General features: G+C 34.1%; 1 protein-coding gene across 12 annotated transcripts in view; it reads left to right on the top strand.

Annotated features, from left to right (window-relative positions):
• LOC145300556 (uncharacterized) overlaps positions 1-24,355 on the top strand; it is a 205,718-nt gene that overhangs the window by 42,439 nt on the left and 138,924 nt on the right. For 5 of the 12 annotated variants that reach the window (XM_080144503.1, XM_080144496.1, XM_080144501.1 and 2 more), the window contains exon 1: positions 2,932-3,043. The exons of the other annotated variants lie outside the window; for them this stretch is intronic. The gene's annotated coding sequence lies outside the window, so the exon portion shown is untranslated. Of the gene's footprint in view, positions 1-2,931; positions 3,044-24,355 lie in introns of those variants that run through there. 12 annotated transcript variants of the gene reach the window in all.

The raw sequence follows: 24,355 nt of genomic DNA, 5'->3' as shown, positions 1-24,355 counted from the left end.
AAAACAAATATTACATAATTTGCTATTAAACCTGTTATTTTTTTAAATTTTGGTCTTTGCTCCTTTAATTAAAACAAAATTAGGGTTTGAATTACATTTTTCAACTAGTTATAAGCTTCGAAAGATAGTAAGTTGAATTATTAAAATTCTTATCATTTTTAATGACCGCTTCTCATACACCTAACTTAGCGGTACTGATTTATTCACGTTCTATATATATTTTTTTCACATTAATGTGTTTCTATTTATGGTACTTGTACAGTTTAATCAAGACATTAAAAAATGAAAATATCGAAAAAAGGTTATATTGTACGTATCCGTTTTGAACTGAAGATCTCCGAAAAAAAAATTTCACTTAATTTGATCGAGTAGTTTTTTTTTCTTCTTTTTTTTTTTACAGCGGAAAAACACGTTTTTATGACGGCAGACATCTTGGATTTAAAAAAAAAAAATTTGTTTGAATTTTAAAAAAGCCACGGGAGATAACTCCAGTTAACGCGCCAACACTCCCTCCCCATCTTTATTACTAGCTTTTCTTCCTAAAAATCGAACCGGTGCTAAATGCACTTACTGATCCGCGCTATTTTTTAAATCGTATTTCCAAGTTTAATTAAAGTTTTGTGATATGTTTTTTTTTTTTTTTTATTCAATTGTAACGTTAAAGTACAGAATAGGTACAAAACACCCCCCTCCCCATATTAAGAATGGCTTTTTAAATAATAACGTTACTATTTCAGCACGGATCAATAAGAGCATGAGTACCATCGAACCTTTTGCTCGGTGTCACATAACAAATGTTTTTTTTTTTTCGCTGTAAAATAAAAACTACTTGATGAAATTAAGTGAAATTTTTATTCGGAGAACTTCATTCCTTAATGGATACGTAGAATTTAAACTTATTTATTATTTTTTTTTTTTTCGATATTTTCATTTTTTAATGTCTTGATTAAACTGTGCAAGCAGCTATTTATTTCTATTCGATTTATTTTTCTCCTTTTTAATGTGGTAAAAAATCTAGCTTCCCTGAATTAGGACAAAAATTTAAATTATCTCAGTCTAGAAGGATTTATTCGTCACTGCGACCATAGGTGAAAATCTAGCCTCAATGTGAAAACGTTCCGATTACCAAACCAGACTTCCCGTTTTAGTTTAAAAGTAGATTGACATGAATCAAATATGGGTTATCCTTTACGGAGATGGTCCCGACGTCCGCCTCGTTCTGAGTTTGGGGAGAGGCCGTTTGACGTAGGCGGTGTCGAGGCAGAAAATTACCCTAACCCTAAAATATGCGATATGTCACAGACATGCTTTTACAAATATTGTGAAACAAATCACAGAATTTTACAGGGTTAACCACGTGGAACTATTCTAATCATCTGGACTGCTTTTTTGTTTTTAAATTCTAATTATTTGAACTGTTTATTTTGTAAAATTCCAATTATTTGAACTGTTGAATTATCAAAAATTTGAACTGTTTATTTTTTTAAATTCTAATTATTTGAACTGTTTATAATATAAAAAATAAAAATTCTAATTATTGGAACTGTTTTTTTTCCCCCTTTAAGTTAACAACTGGGCAGTGGGCACGTTATTGAAGGGGTAATTTTCTGCCTCGACACCGCCAACGTCAGACGGCCTCTTCCTGAGCTCAGAACGAGGCGGACGTTGGGACCATCTCCGTAAAGGTTATCCCAAATATGTTAGACTTTTGGACACGTTTTTATTATTTATTTTTTTAATATATTTTACAGATTTATTATCTCCATGAAAAAGAAAAATTAAATGTAAATAAATCAGTGTTTGGACCAAACTGTTTGGTACAGTTGCATTTTCAGAACCAGATTCTCATAAATGTCCGCTCCCAGTTGACGGAAATCTCCGGAATATGCCGAGCGCTGATTCAGTTAATAATCAAAAAACGAAACGCGGTTAACCAATAAGAAGAAAAAGCAGACGACTTTTGATAAATTAGAAATTTTTTTTTTTAAATATTTAAATTTTAATCTGTGATAATGGAGCAGTTGGAGCACGCGACAATGAATTCAACCAGCTTAGATAAAATATTACAGACGCCGAAGCAATATTTAATAAATAAAATAATATCATCGAAATTGAGGTGCATATGGAGGGAAATGCAAAAAAAAAAAAAAAAAAAAAAAAAAAAATGAGCGATAGTTTCCATAAACTCTAATTCCTAACTCCTAACAAAAACTCCACTGAAAAAAAAATTAAAAAATAAAATAATAATAAATAAATAAATAAATAATAAAAAGTGGGGCGTAACGTGCAGTTGCAGTAGTACCTTAATTTTTAATCACGCATAAAATATGTATACTTATTTACACAAAATAAAACTAACCACGAAGCTTACGGTAGGTTATTATCTTATTTATTTATTCTGGTAATAAGTATCCGATAAATGATATTTTTTGTTTCCTAACGAATTTGATCTGGGTTTTCTAGCGTTTTTTATTTTGTTTTATTTATTTTGATCGCCGCTCTCTGCATATTACGGTCGAGCCCGAGCGGACATTTACTAGAATCCAATTCTTATAATGCAACTGTATCAAAAACTGATTTATTTACACAGTATTTCTAAATTTTTCACGAACGTGGGTGGGTGGGGGGTCGTTTTGTGTGTTCGCTTTTTAACCATTGTCGTAACTTGTTACAGAATTGTACCGAGTTAATATCGGCAGCTATGTCTTTGTAAGGATCTTTGATTCAATCAATGCTTCGATTATCAATGAATTGTATACACAATTTAAATTTTCCATTCGAATTATGATGACCCCCACCCCCTGATCTAGTTTTTTCGTCCGATCCTTTTTTGCCTTTACACCGTTTGTTGCTGATCGTAAAAGATTTTGATTGGTTCAATTGTGCCCCCCTCCCATGTCTATTTTATCTCTCTACCTCTCGCCCTCCTCCCCCTCTGTCTTTCTCTCTCTTTTCGTCATACATTTTTATTCATAAAAAGCTGGAGTCGCTTAAGATCTTTGCGTAGCAAGTTTTAATTTTCGCTCTTCTCTTGTAGAATCTTGTAAGTATTGTTAAGCTAATTCTGTAATTGAATTTCTCCTTTCGCCAATAGATTTTTAGTTTCATTTAAAATCTCGCAGCCAGGTTGGATTTTGATCAAATTCACTTTTCTGCTCTTCAACCGAGAGGGCAAATAATAATATCCATGTGCGTGTGTGCGCGATGTTCTTTTTTTTTTTTTCCATTACAAGAATTAAGAACGCGTTAAATTTTCTTTGATTGCCCCTTTTTTCAATCTTCAATCGGAGTTTGGTCGATTGTTTTTTCTTTTTTCAAAATGCCGTGAAGACGATTTTTTTCACTTATGAATGGCCATTTCACTCTACTTCATGCGTTAAAAATAATCATCCTTACAAGAGACTTGTGGTGGTCATAAAGTGAGGGATGTAAAATAAACCCTGTCTTAAATTGAACCTCCCTTACGATGGAACTTTTTTCCCTACTATTTTCAACTCTTATAGATTTTTCTATTTCTTTTTTTTTTTATTTTCGAAGTTTTCTTTCTTTAAATAAGGATTGATAATTTGAATTATTCCGATGACTATTCCTAGCGTGGCTGTTATATACACAACGTTTCGACCGATATAACCTCCGAGCTTCAGGTGCATTTTTCTAACTTTAGAATCTGATCAGAATTTCTATCTGAAGTCATTATTTAATCCACAAAGGTAGCTTGTTTTCATCTCATTAATCATTACCAAATAAAAATGTTAATTTTTGTTATTCTTATTTATTATCGCCTGTAATAAAGATTGAACCATCAGCCATCAAGAAGATTATCACCTAGAAAAAATAGTAATTCTAATAATAGACAAGATTATGTAGCCCCCCTTCAAATTCGCACTAACTACAATTATCCACATGGACCTATGGCAATAGGGTTTAAGTAACTGTTTACTATCCTTATTATAAGCGATAATAACGAAAATTTATATGAATTAACATCTTTACCAAATTGTGACTGATGAAATAAAAACAATCTGTCTCGTCCATTAAATAAGATTCAGTTCGAAATTCTCAACAAATTTCAAAATTCGAAAAAATGTACTTAGTGAAGGTTGGAGGTTATACGGTCGAAAGATTGTGAATACTGAATAACACCGTATATGAGAATAATAGTTCTCCCCTCCCTTCCAATTAATTATTGTCAACTAAATACAAAAAAAAAAAAAAAAAAAAAAAGAAAATTGAATGACGAAACGAAAGATTTGCGTTCTGATTTTTAATTATTTCCCCTTTAGTTCTCTAATTACTCTCTGGTTGAGATTAATCTTAAACACACTTTGGCCTGGTTATGCCTGATATTTTTAACTTCTCGTCGTTACGTACACAGCTCGAGAGGTGGAGAGGGTGATACACTGATACAATCATCGCTACAATTATACCACGACAATCAGAGAAAGAGAGAAGTGTTTATGCTGTCGATTGGTAAAACCCAAGAGAAAGGAAATAAAATCTTAATATAAGAATACAAACAAACAAACAAAAACAAAAAAACTTTTGAAGGTTACAAGTATTTTCACACACAAATACACTGAAATTCTCTAGTTCTTATATAAATCAATCCCAATGGCTGCTCATATAGACTGCGACTGCACACACAGCGATCCTTCAGGAACGCTTTTGGCTCTGTAAAATCCGGTAACGAATTACAACTGAAAGGCAATCACACAAAATTTAACTCTGGTTCTTGAAACGAAAAGAATATTTTTTTTATGGTATATTAACATTTAAAAAGATTAGGTCTACCTCCACAATTTTCTTTTAAATGACAACTTTTATAGGTTTTCGACTATGCTGAATACGAAAATCGCATTGAAATTTTGCAGAAATAAGTAGTTATCGACATATAAAAAGTTGTATTATGCATTGTATTCTTTGGCGGCCATCTTTTTTACGCGCGTGCAGTGTCAGTCATAGATGAGTAGATTTGTTTATGGCACGCGCGTAAAAAAAGATGGCCGCCGAAGAATACAATGCATAATACAACTTTTTATATGTCGATAACTACTTATTTCTGCAAAAAGTCAATGCGATTTTCGTATTCAGCATAGTCAAAAACCTTTAAAAGTCGTCATTTAAAAGAAAATTGTGGAGGTTGGTGGATCTAATCTGAAAATTTACCTTTTAGTTATATGGACAGTTTTTGGAAATAAAAGAAAAAAATAACACTAAAAAAATCATTAGGAAATCAAAAGCAACAATATATCAGAAAAAATGTAAATAAATAATGTTTTTAATTTCAGGAACCCGAGTAAATTTTGTGTGGTCGCTTTTCGTAACGTTACCGGATTTTACCTAGCCAACATGGCCAGTTATTGTATAAGCACCAATTCTATTTTTAAAGATTTACCCCCCCCTTTTTTTTTTTTTTAATATTTTATTGCTGTAATTTCATTGTCCATCGAATATGTTGGAAGATTCCGGTGTCTATTTTCTACTTGTTTACTTTATAAAATTTAATCTGACTAATTGACCCCCCTCCTCCCTTGTTGAAACCGGAATGGCTTTTCAGCTTGTTTTCCACATGCTTAAATGTTTAAATCTCTATAGTAATGTCTGTATTTCTCGCGTCAGTGTAATAATTGCACTTTAAATTATTTACTGATAGAATGTTTACTGAAATAAAAGGAGGTGATAGTGAGGGAAAAAAATGAAATTAAATCTATCAAAATGCATTTCAGTTTCTGGACATAAATACGTGAATGGTACCAAATTGAACGCTGAATTTGGGACGATAAAACCTATATCATTGAAAGTTGGTCGCAAATACACTTTTTCTTTCTTCATGTACAGTGAGTGTACACTACAGTGTAGTGTCACTACACTAGTAAATACAATTTATAAATTATTTTCGTATTTTTTTTTTTTTTTTGTTTCAGTGTAGTATAAACACCCCCAACTTCCCCATGTTAAGAACGGCTTTCGGAATAACCCCTCCCCCAACCTCCTCACGTTAGGAACAGCTTTCGAGGTTGAGGGTGTTTATTCCGAAAGCTGTTCTTAACATGGGGGGGGGGGTTACACTACGCTGGGGCAGGTCGTAAAAAAATACTGCTATTTTTAATTTCCATTTATTTACCTCACCCTGTTAGACACAAAATTAAGTGTTTTAGTTTTGATGAAATTGTTTCTGTGGAATGAACTGAATTGGCACATGCAAGGTTTCAGCCCGTGTTGTTAACCACTAAGCCATCGTATCAATGATAATGGAAAACAATTTTTTAGTTATTGTTTAAGTCCTTAACAGTTCAAGGTGATCATATTATTACAATGAAATTATATTACTACAACTCACAGATCTTAAAAGATAATCGAATATAAAGGTTTTGTTTTAAACAAAATTTGTATTTAATGTATATTAAGAAAGAACATCGTTTTTAACTTAACAACTTACAAAAATTATTTTCTAGACTTTTTAAATAAATGAAAATTGAAATGAAAAATTGTCTTGAAAACTATTAATAATGTACCTGAAGAAAGAAAAATAATTTTTTGTTTTGAGGCCATTTTTCGATTGTGCATCATAAATTACATATCAATTTTGTACCATGTTGCTACCGAAGTTCCAGTCATTTAAACTGATTTAGCAAATTTTCCCGTAATTTTATAGGTCTTAAATTTTCAAAGACCATTTCTATTATCAAATCAGTTTTATAACGATTTGATTCAATTAAATAATTTAATCAAATAATACCGTGATAATTAAATTTTACTTTTAAAATTGAAATGAAAATAAAGATTCCCGAGTAATGCCAGGTAGGTAAGCTAGTTAGGTAGGTGCTTGTTTACATTGCTGATCTTTTAAATCAATGCATTTCAGGCGAAAATATTATGGCATAATTATGTGTCATGGTGAAATTAGTATAAATTCCAAAAATTACGAAAAATAATTCAGTAGAAAAATAATTACAAGTATAAATAGAATTTATTGAATTATCGAGTTTTATAGTATGCTTTGATGTGTAAGAGTTGTGCGACCAATTCAGTATGACAAACAAGGGAAATAACCTTTGAATTAACTTATCGGTCTGCCATTTTTAAACCGAACATAATTGTGAATATATTTTTGTTAAAAATTCATCTAGCACATCTACTGGATCTTTTTACATTATTTTTGGAATTTATACTAATTTCACCATTACATAAATATTTTCACCTGAAATATGTTGGTTTAAAAGATCACCAATGTAAACAAGTACAGCTAGCTAAATAAAAAATAAAACTAGTTCAATTGTACTATATAGTTGGAATATATCGCCCACATTTAAGAAAAAATAGATTGTCAGCTTTAAATTGTATTCCAAATCCTATATGCAGCTGATTTATTTCTTGTCTGTGAAACAATAGATGACCTACTTGGAGGAATGCTATGTAAATTAAAGGTCTGGGAGTGAATTTGACCAAGATACAGTGTTAGAAATCTCCCAGAAAGAGGAAAGTTCCCCTCTTAATTGAAAGCAACTCGATTCTTTGTAGTATTTGTATGCATTAGATACACAAGAATCACTTAGTTGGAATTGCTGTTAATTTGAGAGATGATAACCAGTTTGTGTACAAGAAGTCTAAAATAATGGGAGTTCAGATGTGAAGAAAATATATTTGGATGACTATATTTTACACAAGTTTTAATACGTTGGTGATATCGTTGAAACACGGGCTGATTCTAATGTGATTGCAAGTTAGGTGTTGATAGAGTAAATTCAGGCAACTTTTACCATTATTAACCAACAGTGTTCTCATTTGCCTCCCAATAAGGGTAGATTTATACACAAGGTGTTTTTTTTTTTTTGAATGTAGGGAAAATGTAGCTTTCTCTCAAATTTGATAAAAATGAAAAAGTGTCTCAGCTTAGAAGGAATTTTTCTTCACTGACTTTTTAAAAAAAAAATTTTTTTTTAATTACATTTTCACCCCAAACAAGGCACATTGCCACTTTGGTGTAGGGGGCTACTATCAGGGGAAACATCTACTGGGGTACTATGTAGGGATTAGGGCAGCGAGATGTTTGTTCACGTTGCACTTGAACTTATGCATGTCAGTACAGTTGGGGAAGCAGTGACCTGGAATGGAATTCCAAAGTCTAGCAGTTCTGGGGAAGAAACTACTGGAGTAGAAAGATCTTTTCCATCTAGGGATCTCTACAGTGTGGGGGTGGGATTTTGCAGCTAGTCGGGTCTGTCGAGGGTGTTCACGTCGTGGGGGCACAAGTGCTTGCAGTTCTTCAGAGCATTCACCATTATAATACTTGTAGAACAGGCAGAGGGATGCAACGTTTCGACAATGGGACAGAGGCTGAAGCTTAGATGCCAGTTTAGGGCCTATCAGATTTGCGACTCTCTTTTGAACCCTGTCAAGGAGCGAGAGACTAGTAGCCGATGCACTAGCCCAAATATGACAGCAATATCCATACATGGGCGAATAGTGGCCTTATAGAGGTACAGGATACTTTCGGGTGTTTTGGAACAAAACAAATGGAGTATAGTATCAGAACAAATAATACATTTTGATCTTAGCTAAAAAATAAATAGGGGTTTATCGGGTATATGTATGCAGCATGATATGATAATAGATCAATGTGAAATGTGTGTTGAAGAGGTGTTGCATGAAGGGAAATGATATTTAAGTATCATACATGTATAAATTGACTGAATTAGATTTATACCTTTACCAAGTTTTATTGGTTCAACATATTTTGATACCCAGGCAATGTTAATTACATCTACCAGTATGTGTATATGTGTGAGGGTGTATAATAGAAAGCATCCACCATGAGTCAACCATTAAATATTGTGTTTTGTGTAGCACAGCTTAATTTTAACCTTTAAAGAATTAAAGGTATTCATCCCGTAGTTGAAAGATGCGACACAAGGATTGAAACATGGGATCAGAGAGTCAGCATCCCCAAGGAGGGGCACTTGGGCCTGCAAAAAGTGACTGGCCAGCCCCATCAGCATTTCTTCCAAGAGAAGCGCCTCAGGCAACTAGTATTAAATTAACTCTTTCAAAGAGATCAGCAACATATCATGGTCAACAGGGAAAAAGGTAATTTCAGAAATGGCCTAGACCCTGTTGGCTTTAAGACATCTTGTGGCAGCCCAGTGGTTAGTTTTGATATCTAGGCAATGCCGGGCAGTTCTGCTAAGTTGATCTATTTAGTAATTTTTCGAAATAATTCAAAAACAAAATCAACTATTATGAATTGGTGCTTCTAAACCAAATGAAAACAATCTTTTTCAATAATGTCGTTGAACCTGTAATATATATATATATATATATATATATATATATATATATTTATTTTTTTACTCTCATTCACCCCTAACAAGGGGCCACTTGGACATAAGGGGCTACTATTTGGGATCATGCCTAGGAAAGAATTATGAGATGGTTTATGCTACATTTAAACTTCTGCATATCAACACAGCAGGAAGGGAATTCCAAAGTTTAGTTTTTTGAGGGAAGAAACTATTAGAATAGAAAGTTCTGGCAGTTTGGGACCTCAACAGTGAAAGAGTGAGATTTTATTGCTAAGCAAGTTTGTTTGGGATATATACATCGAGGAAGCACAAGTACAAGGAGTTTATCAGAGCACATTCCATTGAAATATTTGTAAAACAGGCACAGAGATGCAACATTGTGGCGGTGGGACAGGGGTTGGAGCTTAGTTGACCAAGTGGAACCTGTTAGATTGAAAACTCTTTTTTACACCCTATCCAAGAGGGAGAGGCACCAGCCCAGGTGTAGCAACAATACTCCATGCATGGGAGAATTATGGCCTTATAGAGGTATAGGATACTCTCAGGTGTAAGTAGTCTTCTAGCTCAATAGAGGGAAATCACCGTCTTTGCAGCAGCCTTCGCAATGTCCTCAATGTATTTGTTCCAGTTCATATTGTCCACAAATGTTAGGTCAAGAAGTTTGAAGGAAGAATTCTCAGGTAGGATGTTATTTGTCATGGATATCAGTGGTTGGAGAGGTGTCTTATAATTGTTAAAGGAGAGCAGCTTAGTCTTACTAGTATTAAATGTTACCATCCATTTGTGGCCCCATTCCACTACGGCCTGGAGGTAATTTTCTAATGATTCTTTCATTGTCTTAGATTTATGTACATGATTGTTTAATTAAAAATAAATTGTATATTTATATGAATTTTAATTGTAAGTACAAGATTAAAAATTAATTTTGAAAAGCTATCCAACACATGCCAGTATGTAAAACATCTGTTAAATCGATTATGATGATAAAGATGGTGTATATTGCTGAAATGCTAAAATCTTGAGATTAAAAAAAAATTACCGAAACTGTTTTTGCATCATTATGATTTTAAAATTTTATTACTACAGGAAGATCTTGTGTTGCCTAGGATTGAATGAGGAATTCCGTTTTATTTTTTTTGTATCTAATCAATAAGTTATAAAAAAGCTATAGACAATGGGAAACTTGTAGATCAGTCAATTTCCTTTTGTATGATTTTATGCATTTATGATGTATTCTCATGGTGCTCACTCATAATCACTTGGCAAAAAAATATTGGTGAGGTAGCTCAGAATTTTCATTTACGATAAGTTTTATATTTACGCATTTCAAATTTTTTTTGTTTTAATATGAATCATTGATTTTGCCTTCTACCTCTATCCCCTCTACCGTTTTTTTTTTATTTATTTATTTATTTTTTTACAAAAGAGTCATCACTTATCAAGGCCCATAAGCCACTCGAAGATAAGGATTAATGTGTACGGTAGTCAATGGGACAATATTGTAGTAATTGTTGGTGGAAATTTGGTAAATTACCTAAGGGTACGGTTCATCAAGAACTTGTTTATGTTGGACTTGAAGACAACCATATTGTAGTCAGCTGGAAAGCAGAGAAACTGGAGAGTTTCACAGGCATGCAGTTTTAAGAATGAAGCTTTGTTCATGGAATCTACGTTTAGGTTTAGGCACAGATAAAGAGTAGGGAAAATTATTGATAGTGGTTTCAGCTAGACAAATGTTTTTTGTGAAAGTTTTACAAGTGGGGATTATAGATTTGAGTTCAGATGAACACTTGCCATGAAAATAATGATAAAGCAGAGACGGGCTCACAATGCTTCTTCTGTGGAGAAAGAGGTTGCAGGGAAGAGAAAAGGACATCCTCTACTAGGCTACAAAGTCTTTTTGAACTGTCAGGGTAAGATAAGGTGCTTCTAGTAGCTCCAGACCAGATGTAGCAACAGTACTCCATCCTTGAACATACTTGGTTCTTATAGAGGTAGAGACTCTAACCCTGACCCTGGCAATGGATTTTGTGTGTTCCATTTCAGATTAGGGGGAAAGGTCAGACCTAGAATCTTGTCAAAACATGGAGCCTTCTCAAGACGAGAGCCATTTATTTCAATTGATGCCAGATGGGGGATCAGAAGCTTGGTTTAAGATGCATTAAAATTAACCAGCTCACTCTTTCCTCATTGCACCACGAGCTCAAGATCAGAGGAAAGAGAATCAGAGAGAACTTATTTATGGTCTTTGAAGTGTTTCCATGGATGGTAGTGTCATCCACATAAATATCTACAAATTATGTTAGGACATGATTTAGATCATTGATGTAGATCAGGAGGAGAGTTGGGCCCAGGATGGGCTCCTGAGGGACTCCAGTATTAATACTACTACTACTAATAATAATACTAATAATAAAAGCTGATTTCTACCATCAACTACTACTGTTATGAACCTATCAGACCTTTTATATATTTAGAATTTTTTTTTTACAACCAGTTAACAGAAAGGAAATTCACAATCAATGAACTGATGTTAAAGTGCGGTCTTGCATAGAGTTGAGAAAATCTTTTAAGTTCATTCATTCGTACCTAATTCAACCAAGCCTTTGAAAATGTTTTTCACACATTTTGACCATCTCTTGTCAGGTTTGCTAATGTTGAAAGATCAGACAAAAGCTCACATTTTGTTTTTTTTTATATGCAAATAAACTTAGATTTTTTTTTATTTGTTTGTTTATTTATGCTACTTTAATGTATAGATATTAATTTTACTGGTAGTTTGAAAACAAATATACATCATTAGTACCAACAATGGAAAATTTAACGATTTTTTTTTTTAAATTTTGGAATTAGAAATCGGGTTCAAATTTTTCTGATTCTGATTAATCATTCCAATGCTAGTTGTAGTAGCTTATAAACCTGTTTTTATTTGTTAGGGTATGATGAATTTTCTAGCAAAATTCTCAAATCAATTGATAATTGGAACTGATTTTAGATACACTCTCTGAGGCTTTCTTTAAACATAGTAAAAAGGTTATTATATAGATGCTAGAACAGAGTGTGAGCCAGACTAATGAGCAAGAGATTAGTAAAAATAATATAGTTTTGAAAAATATTTTCAAGATTTATAAACATTTTTTTTAAAAGTTATATTAAACATAAAATAGTGTGGTCAGTTGCTTCACATTCAGTACAATATTTGTTAAATACCAGCAATTGGCATAAGAGTCATAGCATTTAAGTAACCTCATCATATCAGTTGATTTGCTGGGTTTCTTCCTAAATCTTACTATTTATCACTATCCATCACTATTACTACATATTATTACTATTTTTATTTCACCATTTATTACATACTAGCGAGGGGTACCTGGCGTTGCCCGGGTGTTTGGAGGGGTGGGGGTTAAAAAAATGTTTTGGTAGGTAAGTATGAGGATCGAACCCGAACCCTTCAGGCAAAGTTGTAAATTAAAGTGTGAAAAAAAAATGTGCGACGTTAACCATTGCCCCACCGCGAGATGCTAACAGAAACACGTTTGAATTTATTTAATTACTTGGATTTGGCAGGTGCCCGTTTTAATGACTTAATGAGGTCAAGTTTGACTGTGGGATAGTATTTCATTTACTGTGGGAACGCTTCCCAAGATATTATAGAAAAAAGACTAACCCACATGCGGCGAGCGAAAAATGTTGAATATTTATCTTCCCAAAGTCGATCAAATTAAATAGACAGGCGATCTTCGTTGTTAACTCTAAGATATTACGATTTATATGTGATATAAAAAGTTTTAAAAAGTTGTGAAGCGACTGACCGCTTCTCTGAAAAAAGCCTTTTGTAGACATACAGAAAAAGCGAACACACATACAAACATTTTCACTTTTATATTTATAGATGCTTACTAATATATACAAGTAATGGTTCTCATTAAATTCTATATTAGGTCTACTTAGTAGGTGATCATCACCCAGCATAAAAAAAGGTTTTAGGTTCCTAAAATTCATACTAGAAATGTTTGCAAGTGAATAAAGTACTTGGTAAAATTCAGTTGTAAGTTAGTCAATCCCCAGTGCGGGCGACACTCAAAATACAACTGTGAATTACTTAGGACTGCTATCTAGTTATAGCTGATGAAACAAGAGCATGCTACCCCCATGGATTAAATAAAGGGTTCTGTTTGAAATTCCATACAGATTCCAGAGTTTGACAGAAAGATTCCCAAGTTTGACAAGATACACCCGAAGAAGGTTGGAGGTTACATCAACTAAAATGTGAAAATAATGTTAAAGATAAGTAACAGTAGTCCAAAGAATCCTAATCTTTATTTGCCTCCAATCAGTCTTCAGACATATTGTTTCCACCGCAGTCATCATTTAATCCCATTAGGTGAGCAAAATGGGTTCCATGAAAAGTGTGGCTGAGTTTTTCTCAAGGAAGGATTGATTACTGGTGCTACCAGATCAGGTTGCCTAGTGGCTTCCTGAGACGAAATGCACCTACATTAAACTTTGGTTTTTGTTTTCTATTCTCTTTTGTAAAACTTAATTATGTTCTGCAAAAGCAAAAACAACCCTCCCCCCTTCTTTTTCCTTTCCTACTTCCCAACCTCATCGGTGGGGCATTAGAATACACTGAACTATCCCCCTGCAGAGAGTAAAAGCCTCTCAAAGGGGCCACCTGTTGGCCGTGGGTGGCGACCCGTAATGACTCGGAAAAGGATCATTGTGGCTGAGCAACTGATATCTAGGGAAATTAAAGATATCAGTTGCAACACTCCACTTTGGTCTCATACAAGGCTAGACGGGCGCTTGGCTAGTTACGTCTAGCCCTAACATATCTTTTCTATCAATTTCCTCTAAACCGTAACAAATACACTTCTACCCTGTACCACTATAAACTATATACATATTTTCCCCTCTTTTCCATGTGTTAGAAGGCGGTGGCTAGGGTCAAATGTGCCAAATAATTAAAGTCATGACATGGCTGTATATTGCCGGAAGTTACCACAAATGACTTGGATTGTGTAACTAAAGGATTATGGGTGCTCATGGGTCCCATTTGGAACATGTATATTATTTATGTAGCCCTGGCATGACAAGGTGAATGGGTTTCCCCATTAACATGCCCCAATATAGGTGGGTGGAGAGCATAAACAATTAATTTAAAATATATATATATATATATATATATATATATATATGACAAATTATAAAAATTCCAAGCGCCAACACATCGACTCGGCTAGTTCAGATAATGAACTACATCGAACATCCTCAAAATTTATTGTATTGGAATCTACTGAAGAAACCAAAATAACTGACTTATCACCATTTATTATACATAAAATTATATTGGCATATATTACCCCAAAAAATGTAAAAACTTTAAAAAATAAAACCCTACTGGTGGAAGTGGAAAGAGAAAAACATGCCACTTTTCTCCTAGGAATGAAAACTTTTCACAACATAAATATCAAAACTTATCGACACAAGAATCTGAATACATCCAAAGGTGTAGTAAAATCGAAAGACCTCTCAATGTGCACTACTGAAAAGATAACAAAAGAACTTAAAAACCAAGGAGTAATAAACGTCAAAAGAATTACAATAAAAAAGAGAATCAGACTATACATACAAACACTTACATTATGCAGTTCGATAGACCCACTATCCCAAAAGAAATCAAAATTGGGTTCAACGTTGAAAAAGTTGAACTCTTTATACCAAACCCACTTCGGTGCTTTAAATGCCAGAAGTTTGGACACCATGAGGATGCATGTAGGGGATGAGCAGTGTGCGGCAGATGTGGCCAGAGAGATCCAGACCACACTGTCAATGACTGCCATCTTGTGGAGAAAACCATCCTGTTTATGCTAGAGCATGCAGAATCTGGAAGAAAGAAAAGGAAGTAGTGTCAATAAAACATACCAAAAACATCTCCTTCCTCGAAGCCAGGAAAATAGTAGATGGATACATGAAGGAAAAGATGTACTCTCAAGTCACCTCAAGTTGTATATCATCCAACATCATTAACCAAGACTCCAAATACGAAATACTAATAAACAAATTGTTACAATTGGGACCAAACGACTGGCCCAAATTTATAAATGAAATCAAACCAAACATATCATCAAAAATTAATCATCCCATTAAATCATCAACTAATGTTACCAATAAAACAAATTCCCAACCAAAATCAAAACATCCAAGAAAACAAAGTCGATCAAAAGAAAGACCACAAAAATCACCAGTTCATCGTGCGGATATTAAAAAAGACAAAACTAAGGAAAAACAAAATCAGTTAAAAGTTAATCATTGTTTTATTAATTGTGTAAATGGGTTTCTTGTGGAAAGATGTGTCGAATCTATCTGGCAAGTTCCTTTCGAATATATATTTTTATTTTATTTTTATTTATTTTTTATTTATTTTTATCATAGATTTTTCTTGTCTATAAATGTTTATTTTTCAAGTTGATAGCATAACAGATTTTGCAATTGTTTTCATTTTCAGTTGGTGAGAGGGGAATCTTTCACCTAACCTCCTTTTAAACACGCCAGTTGGACTTTTATTAAGTGCAATTCTTAATAATTTTTTTTTTTTTTTTCTTATGGAGAGTAGAAAACACATTATGGATGCGTTATCGGCAGCTCCCGTTACTCTCGCTTCTCTTTATTTGTCCTCCAGTCCTCATTTTTCATGAGTGATTTTTCTGACAAAGGGAGAAGGAAAAGCTGTTTTCTAGGTTGGCAGTATTTTTGTGTGAACAGCCGACAGGGATGTCGGAAATTTTCTATTTCTATGTCTATCCTTGTAGCATTGTCACTAGTAAGGGTGCTGGAGGTAAACGTTTCATCTGGGCTGACGTTATCCACCTGATAGTCAGGGACCCAAACCTTGGATTAACCACTAAGGAGGCTGGCCTATCAGCAGGTGCAAAGTACTGGGGCTGCTGTATTGCCATTTGGTGAATGGATTCTGGACCATGCAGTAGCTTCTGGTGGGGCCTCTCGATGCCATATTAGTGGGTAATTGTTACGGCTTTATCTTTTCATGTGCTACAAAAAAAAAAATAATAATTCATTTCTATTTCTCTTACTTTCCCTCTCTGCCCTGCTTCAGGCATGTCTGTCGACCTAGTCCACAAATCCCAAAACACCATCATGAAAAGTCTCAATAAAAAACACGATTAAACCCGGATCTCCAACTTCTAATGTAGACCCCCACTTACAGGTCTCCTTCTCTAACATCAGGGGTCTACGTTCTAACCTGCCAGAGGTTGAAACCCAATTGCAGGAGACTAAACCAGACATTATTTCTAAGTGAAACTGGCATTGGACAGACCATTTCCCTAGATTAGTTCGTAATTAAAGGATACTCTAACTTAACATCTAAATCTGACCCCCAAGATCGCCATGGGCATGGAATATGTGCCTACATTAAAGATGGCTTTCCATGTGGTAGGGACATCTCCAGAGAAGATCCTAATTTACCCTATATGTGCTTCTGGGTTGCACTAGCTCAAACTACTGCATTTATATTTGCTCTCTATCGCCCCCACAACAGCGAAGTTACTATCTTTAAGAGCATATCTGAGAAAATTGACCACTCCCTATCTGCTTATCCTTCAGCTAATATTCATGTCTGTGGAGACTTCAATGTTCACAATATGGAATGGTTAACACACTCAAACAAGACCGATGATGAGGGAGGTTTTGTCATGATTTCTCCATTGCTTATGACCTCACTCAGATTGTTCACGAACCCCCCGTGTTCCCGATTCTGACGGTCAGTATGCAAGTCTCCTAGAACTTTTTCTCACAACTTGCCCTGAACTGTGTTCAGCTTCTGTTCTGTCTCCACTTGGATCTTCCGACCACTCAGTTGTAGCAGTTAAGATAAAAATGAAATGTAATAAGTCCCCAGACGTACCTCTCCATCGTACAGTATATTGATACTCTATGGCTGACTGGGATAGCTTCCGCACATTTATATCAGATCTACCTCTGCATTCCATATTTAAAATGGATGTGTCCTCTATAGTATCAGACCTGACAGAATGGTTAATTGTAGGTATAGACCATTTCATACCCTCAAAAAATTCCAGCAAAAACCTAACAGCCAGCCATTGTTCTCTCCGGAATGTGCTGCTACCATTGCTCATAGAAATCACTTTTTCCATTGCTTCCAACATAATAGGTGTACTGAGACTAAAGCCGCTTTCAGAATTGCCAACAACCACCGTAAAAAAGTAATAAAGAATGCAAGAGAGTTGTATGCTCCGTCCGTCAAGTCCAAAGTAGGTAAGCAGCAGCTTGGTTCCCACCAGTTTTGGCAAATAGCAAACAGAATCCTGAACAGAAGCGTGTACTCTATCCCAACTATCATAAATGGACTTGAGTTAATCTCCTCAGCATCAGACAAAGGCCGACTCTTTGCCAAGAAATTCTAACCTTTGCAACCAAGGCTGCCAACCCCCAATATTTCCTCCTGTATCAGAAAACACACTATGTGATATACAAATATCTGTACGTGATGTTGCCAAGCTAATCAAAAACCTTTGTTCCAGTAAAGCAACCGGCCCTGACGGTATTCCAATTATAGTACTCAAAAGATTTCAACCAGAACTTGCGCCCATACTTACAAAACTGTTTAAACGTTGTCTTAAGGAGAATTACTTCCCATCACCCTGGAAAATCTCATCAGTATATCCCGTATTTAAGAATTCAGGTGATCGGTCATCTCCCTCACAGTACAGGCCAATAAGTCTCCTGTGTGTCATGAATAAGTTGCTGGAATCTGTTAAATAGAGAAGTAATCAACCATCTTAGCAGAAATAATCGTCTTAGTGGCACGCAATATGGTTTCCGTTCTGCTAGATCTACAGCAGATGTGCTTACAGTTATATCTCATAGGATTAGCGAATCTCTCGGCGCAGGCTACCTTTCTAGGGCAATTGCTCTTGACGTATCAAAGGCCTTTGATAGAGTATGGCATAAAGGTTTACTTCACAAGATTTCCAGCTATGGTAAAGCTGGAAATGTCCTCTCAATTCTGATAGGTTCATAAGAGTAGTAGTTGATGGGCAGAAATCAGAAGCTCTTAGTGTTAATGCTGGAGTCCCTCAGGGGTCCATCCTGGGCCCAACTCTCTTCCTGATCTATAATTAATGATCTTCCAAATCACATCCTTACATCATTCGTAGGCATTTTTGCTGATGACACTACTATCTATGGTTGCACATCTAAGACCAGAAACGACCACGTTCTCTCTGATACTCTCTCCTCTGATCTTGAGCAAGTGGTACAATGGGGAAAGAGGTGGCTGGTTACTTTTAATGCATCTAAAACCAAGCTTTTATCTTTACATCATCAACGCTCTGATCCCCATCTGGCATCAATTGAAATGAATGGCTCTCGTCTTGAGGAGGCCTCATGTTTTAACAAGCTTCTGGGCTTGACCTTTACTCCTTATCTTAATTGGAACACATACATTAAATCTGTTGCCAAGGCCGCTGCAAAAATGGTGGGATCCTTTTATCGATCCAATAGATATCTCACTACTGATGCAATTTTATATAAGAGCCAGATACGTCCAAGGATGGAGTACTGTTGCCACATCTGGGCAGGAGCTGCTAGAAAGGACTTATCCTACCTTGATAGAGTTCAAAATAGACTTCGTACCCTTGTGGGAGATGTCCTTTTCTCTTCCCTGCAACCTCTATCTCACAGAAGAGATGTTGTGAGTTTGTCTCTGCTTTATCGTTATTTTCATGGCAGGTGCTCGGCTGAGCTCCATTCTATGGTACCCCCTCACCAAACTTTCACAAGAAACACCCGTCTAACAGAAAACACTATCACTAGTTTCCCCCACTCTTTATCTGTGCCTAAACCCAAACGTAGATTCCATGAGCAAAGCTTCTTTCTTAGAACTGCACGCCTATGGAATTGTCTTCCATTTTTCTGCTTTCCAGCTGACTACAATATGGTTGTCTTCAAGTCTAACGCAAACAAGTTTTTCATGAGCCGTTCCATATAAGTTAACAAATTTACCAAATCTCCATTACTAACGGTTACTATATTGTCCAGTTTCTACTGTACACTCTTTAACCCTTATCCTCGAGTGGCCACTTGGCCTTGATAAGTGGTGATGCCTATGTAAAAAAAAACAAACACACACACACACACACACACACACACACACAGGTCACCAATACATCGTCCCCGTGGTGAAAAAAAAACACACTTAAAAAACAAACAAAAAATACATCTACCAAAAAACAAAATAATATAAAGAAATTCCCACAAACAGTAGCCACTACTACTACTACACATAGATTTATGGAATTAGAAGACATGGAAACTGAAGTTACTCCTCAAACCCAAAAAAAATCATCATGAATTACAAGATAATCCAATGGAATTGCCGTGGATTGAAGGCAAATTACAATGAAATTTTATTGTTGCAAACCAAATTTAATCCTTTGGTTATTTGTCTCCAAGAAACCTTTCTTAAGAGTGAGGACAATTTGTATATCAAACACTTTCAGCAATATAACTACATTCATAATACAGGACTTAATAATACTGTATTCACAATTTTTTTTTTATTATTTTTTCCAATACTGTGTGCTACTTTTATTCCTTTTTTTTTTTTTTTTTTTTTTTATATAATATTCTCTCTTAAGCCAGAAAGTGAACAAAATAGAAATACAACTATTTGTCTTGTGAGATATTTCAAGTTTTCGTTTCAAAGTTCTAGAATATAGTTTGTGTTAAAAAAAAAAAAATCAAAAGTTAAAAGAAAAAGTCACTTCGGTTTATTTAAGATTTAGTTTGAACCTTTTTACTCCAGTTTTAATTAATTAAAAAAAACAAAAAAACTAGCAGTAGTCGATAATATAAAGTAAAAAAATGTTTGAGAAAACTTTAAAAAATAATTTACTTTGCTTTTTTGGAAGGGGTCAATGTACGCTGCTTGTCCCACCTGCAAAGGGTGTTTATTCCGAAAGCTGTTCTTAACATGGGGAGGTTGGGGGTGGTAATTCCGAAAGGCGGTTTCTTATTTTCAACCTCCCCGTGACTTTCAGAATAAACACTCTTTGCAGGGTGGACAAGCAGTGCACATTGACCTTCTTTTTCTTTTTTAGAAATGAATCCGTTGCGTTAAGATGGAACTTATGCAATATTATTAAAAAAAAAAATGACTTTGAAAAGATTTTCTAGTGTTACATTTCTATTATGAAATTCAAATTAAAAAAAAAAAAGGTCACTTGTAAAATTTAATTAAAAATAATAACAAAAACTCTCCGCTGAAAGTTGTGATTGACTAAATTCATTTTTATTTCAATAATAAAGAAATAAACTTGTTTATTTTACAAAGATTTAAAAAAAAAAAAAAAAGTGCCCACTGGGTTGAAAAGGAAAGTCTCAATCTTAAGAATTTGCCAAAAATAATCGTGACTGTGACTAAGTCGTTTTATTGTTTGTTTTGATAACATTTTTTGCACTGATGGACTTAGTATATCATTCGTGTAAGAGGGAATATTTAATAACAATTGGGAGTTTTCTTTTTAGGTATGGACTTAAACAATGTATTTACCAAAAATCCCTCGACACTTCTGAGTAAATTCGTTTTATTGTTTTAATATATTTTACGCTGACCCATTCGATTGCCTGCGTCAGGATTGCTTTAATCAGCAGCAGTGGCAATTTAGGTGTACAATGATCGTACATCATTTTTAGTCGTCCATATTTAGTAAAAACCCGAGTTTAAGCCCCCCCCCCCCCAAAAAAAAAAAAAAACAAATTTTCTAAACAATATGAATTTTCGAGTAAATATGTGATCAATAATTGAAACGTTTTGGAGGTATTTCTAAAATTTCAAGCATTCATTATTTCATTTCTACACGTAATACTGATTCAATTTTCTATTTGTTGAAATTTCAGAAATGTAAGTTTTTAGAGGTATGCAGCAATGTGGTTTCTGGTTTACTTTCACCTCTGCATCCATTGTGGGAAGAATGTACATAAAGAGGTGGAAGAAAAGAGATATTGAAATAAATTTAAGTAAATTAGCCTCTTTAAGGCACAGTTGGCATTTCTTAGGATTCCTGTACACTCTTGGTACAAATTGTCCTCTCCTCATTAATATTACTTAGTTTTTATCTATACTCTTATAAATTTGTTTGTTAAGCGTGTGTATTGATATTCATATTAAAATCCCTTTATTTATTTATTTAAACAGAAAATACAATTTTGTTATGTATGGAGCGTGGAATTGCATTCACTAGCAGGAGATCTAGCTAATTTGCATATTCTTTTAAACATTCATTTTTTTTATTTTTATTTTTTTATTACATTTTCACCCCCAAACAAGGCACATTGCCACTTTGGTGTAGGGGGCTACTATCAGGGGCAACAACTACTGGGGTACTATGTTGGGATTTGGGCAGCAAGATGTTGATTTACGTTACACTTGAACTTCTGCATGTCAGTACAGTTGGGGAAGCAGGGACCTGGAATCGAATTCCAGAGTCTAGTGGTTCTGGGGAAGAAACTACTGGAGTAGAAAGATCTTTTACATCTAGGGATCTCTACTGTGTGGGGGTGGGATTTAACTGCCTGTCGGGTTTAATTTTAATTAATTCCCTATTAGTTTCTTTGGTTTTCTAATGAGATGATCATCTTTAGTTAACTAGTACGTGTAATTATATTAATGCAGATATTCTGCATGATTTATACTTGCGTAATATTTGTGTAAAAAGTTTATAGTGAACACAAAATTGTTTCCATATATATTTATGTATCCGTATATATTTTTGTTTAAAGAATTTTGCCTACCAAACTCCTAGAGTTTTTGATCTACAGACATGAAACTTCATATATAAGGTATTTGAATCCATGCGAAACTTTATATTTGGGTTTTAACCCTGAAAAATCGGTGCAAAAGTGTGAAGATTTAAAAAAAAAATGGTATTTGCCAGGTGAAGGTCAAACGCCGCCATTACGAACACATAACGTAGTAGCTATTGGTTCATGTTTTAATTTTTAGCCTTGCAGTAAATGTCTTCATGGCCCAGTGATTCACGGCAGAGGGAAAAATAAGTCGTAAGCTGAAGGTTTTGGTTTTGATTCTCAGTGGTGGCACACAAGTCTTTATTTTTGTTAATTTTTTAAATCATTACAATATATTGCGTCTAATATAATCTATGATGTAAATCTCACCTGTTTGTTTTAACGTATGTATATATCTGTGTATGTTTGTCTGAATAAAACTTTCGATAGGCGGCAGATTTTCACAAGATCAGTATCGTTGTGAAGCCGACCCTTCGGACGACAAATACGGAAAAATTGGCTAAAAGCATTAATCACTTCATCCTCAACTGGGCGCTTTTTTGGCGATATTTTCGAAAGCTATTCCCTCTTTTCGACTGACTGGCCTTAATTTAAACCTACATCACTTCCGGTTTGACGATGGGCGAAACCGCAAAGACGTCACATTTTTTTTTTTCATGTTCTTTTCCTCTTTCGCGGTACGGGTTCGAGGCTGCCTGCCTACAACCACTTCTTTTTTTTTTCTCAACACACACATCCAAACACCCGGGCAACGCCGGGCATCCATGCTAGTTTTCTATAATTTATAAATTAAAACAAGTTTCCCTTTTATGGATGTCAAGTGCGACCTTTGATTTCCAATAATATTGTACCCTCACCCCCTTGATCAAAATGAAATATACTTATCCAAGTACACTGAGTAATTTAGTTTTTGAATATAGTACTGGGAGTCTATCTCCAAAAACCTTAGAAATCTAGGAACAGACAGAGATTATAATTTTGTTATTAGATATTAAGTGAACATGATTTTTTATGCTAGTGCATTTTACAAACTGATTTGTAAATGATTTTCTTGTAAATGTCTGCTCAGGCTGGACTAGCACCTGAGGTCAACCACCAGAATATGCTGAACACTGAGCAAATCTAAAAAATGCTAGGAAATCCGATCAAATTATAAAATGCTAGGAAACAGAAAATTTATTGGATACTAATTACAATTAAAAAAAAAAAAAAACTGGAACTTTGATAAATTAAACATGACAATAACCTACTGTAATCTTCATTAATAAATATTGTTTTATTTTGTGTAAATAGGTAAAAACATTTTTTTGTGTTAGTGATTAAAAACTAAGGTATTATTGCATCTTACATCCTGGTTATTTTTTGGAAGAAGGTAGAGTTTTAGGTTAGGGGTTAGGAATTGCTCTGGTGTCTAATATTTTATCTAGGTTAGTTAAATTCATTGTTGTGTGCTCCATTGTGATGACTAATTAAAATTAAGAACCTAGTTCTATTTTTCTAATTTATCAAAAGTCGTTTGCTTTGTTTGATATTGACTAACTGCATCTGTTATTGGTTTCCAATTGCCTGATCAACAACGTGACCAGTTTCTGTTCCAGCCATATCAGACATTGACAAGAAATTCAGTTGGTAATATGCACATGATTTTTACTAAAATAAATTGTGTCCGTGTTAAAAGTATAAGCAATAACTGACTTTTTTTTTATTAAAAAATTTGTTTTTGATATTCACAAATTGCTAACAATTTCAAAGGAAATTTCAACACATGTTAAAAAACATGTTCATATTTGAACAAAATTAAATAGCATTTAGAACTGAATGCAACTGACAAATATTTCATTGATTATCTTGATTAGAAAAATCCAGAATAACTCAAAAGTTCAAACTTGTAGAAACTTTATTTACATGTTTAATTAGTGTAGAATACTTTTGAATGAAAAATCTTACATAATTTTAATGATTTTTTTTATTTACTTTAAATTTTCATAATTTGTTTAAGGAAAGATTTTAAAATATTTAAAGGATTAAAAAAATGTAAATTTGGATATCCAAAGTGTTTGTCTTAATCTGTTCTATTTTACTATCAGAAAATTTTCTGAGGATATAAATGTTTTATTATATAAGTTAAACATAAAATAAGTTTTTTCTTTATTTTTTATGCTGTTTTCATTTTTATCATTTTCGCATGACTATATCAATCA

Source organism: Euprymna scolopes, chromosome 2 (genome assembly GCF_053919585.1).
Source record: "Euprymna scolopes isolate OS-2025 chromosome 2, ASM5391958v1, whole genome shotgun sequence".
Classification (NCBI taxonomy): domain Eukaryota; kingdom Metazoa; phylum Mollusca; class Cephalopoda; order Sepiida; family Sepiolidae; genus Euprymna; species Euprymna scolopes.
This window is presented reverse-complemented; position numbering and strand designations above follow the sequence as displayed.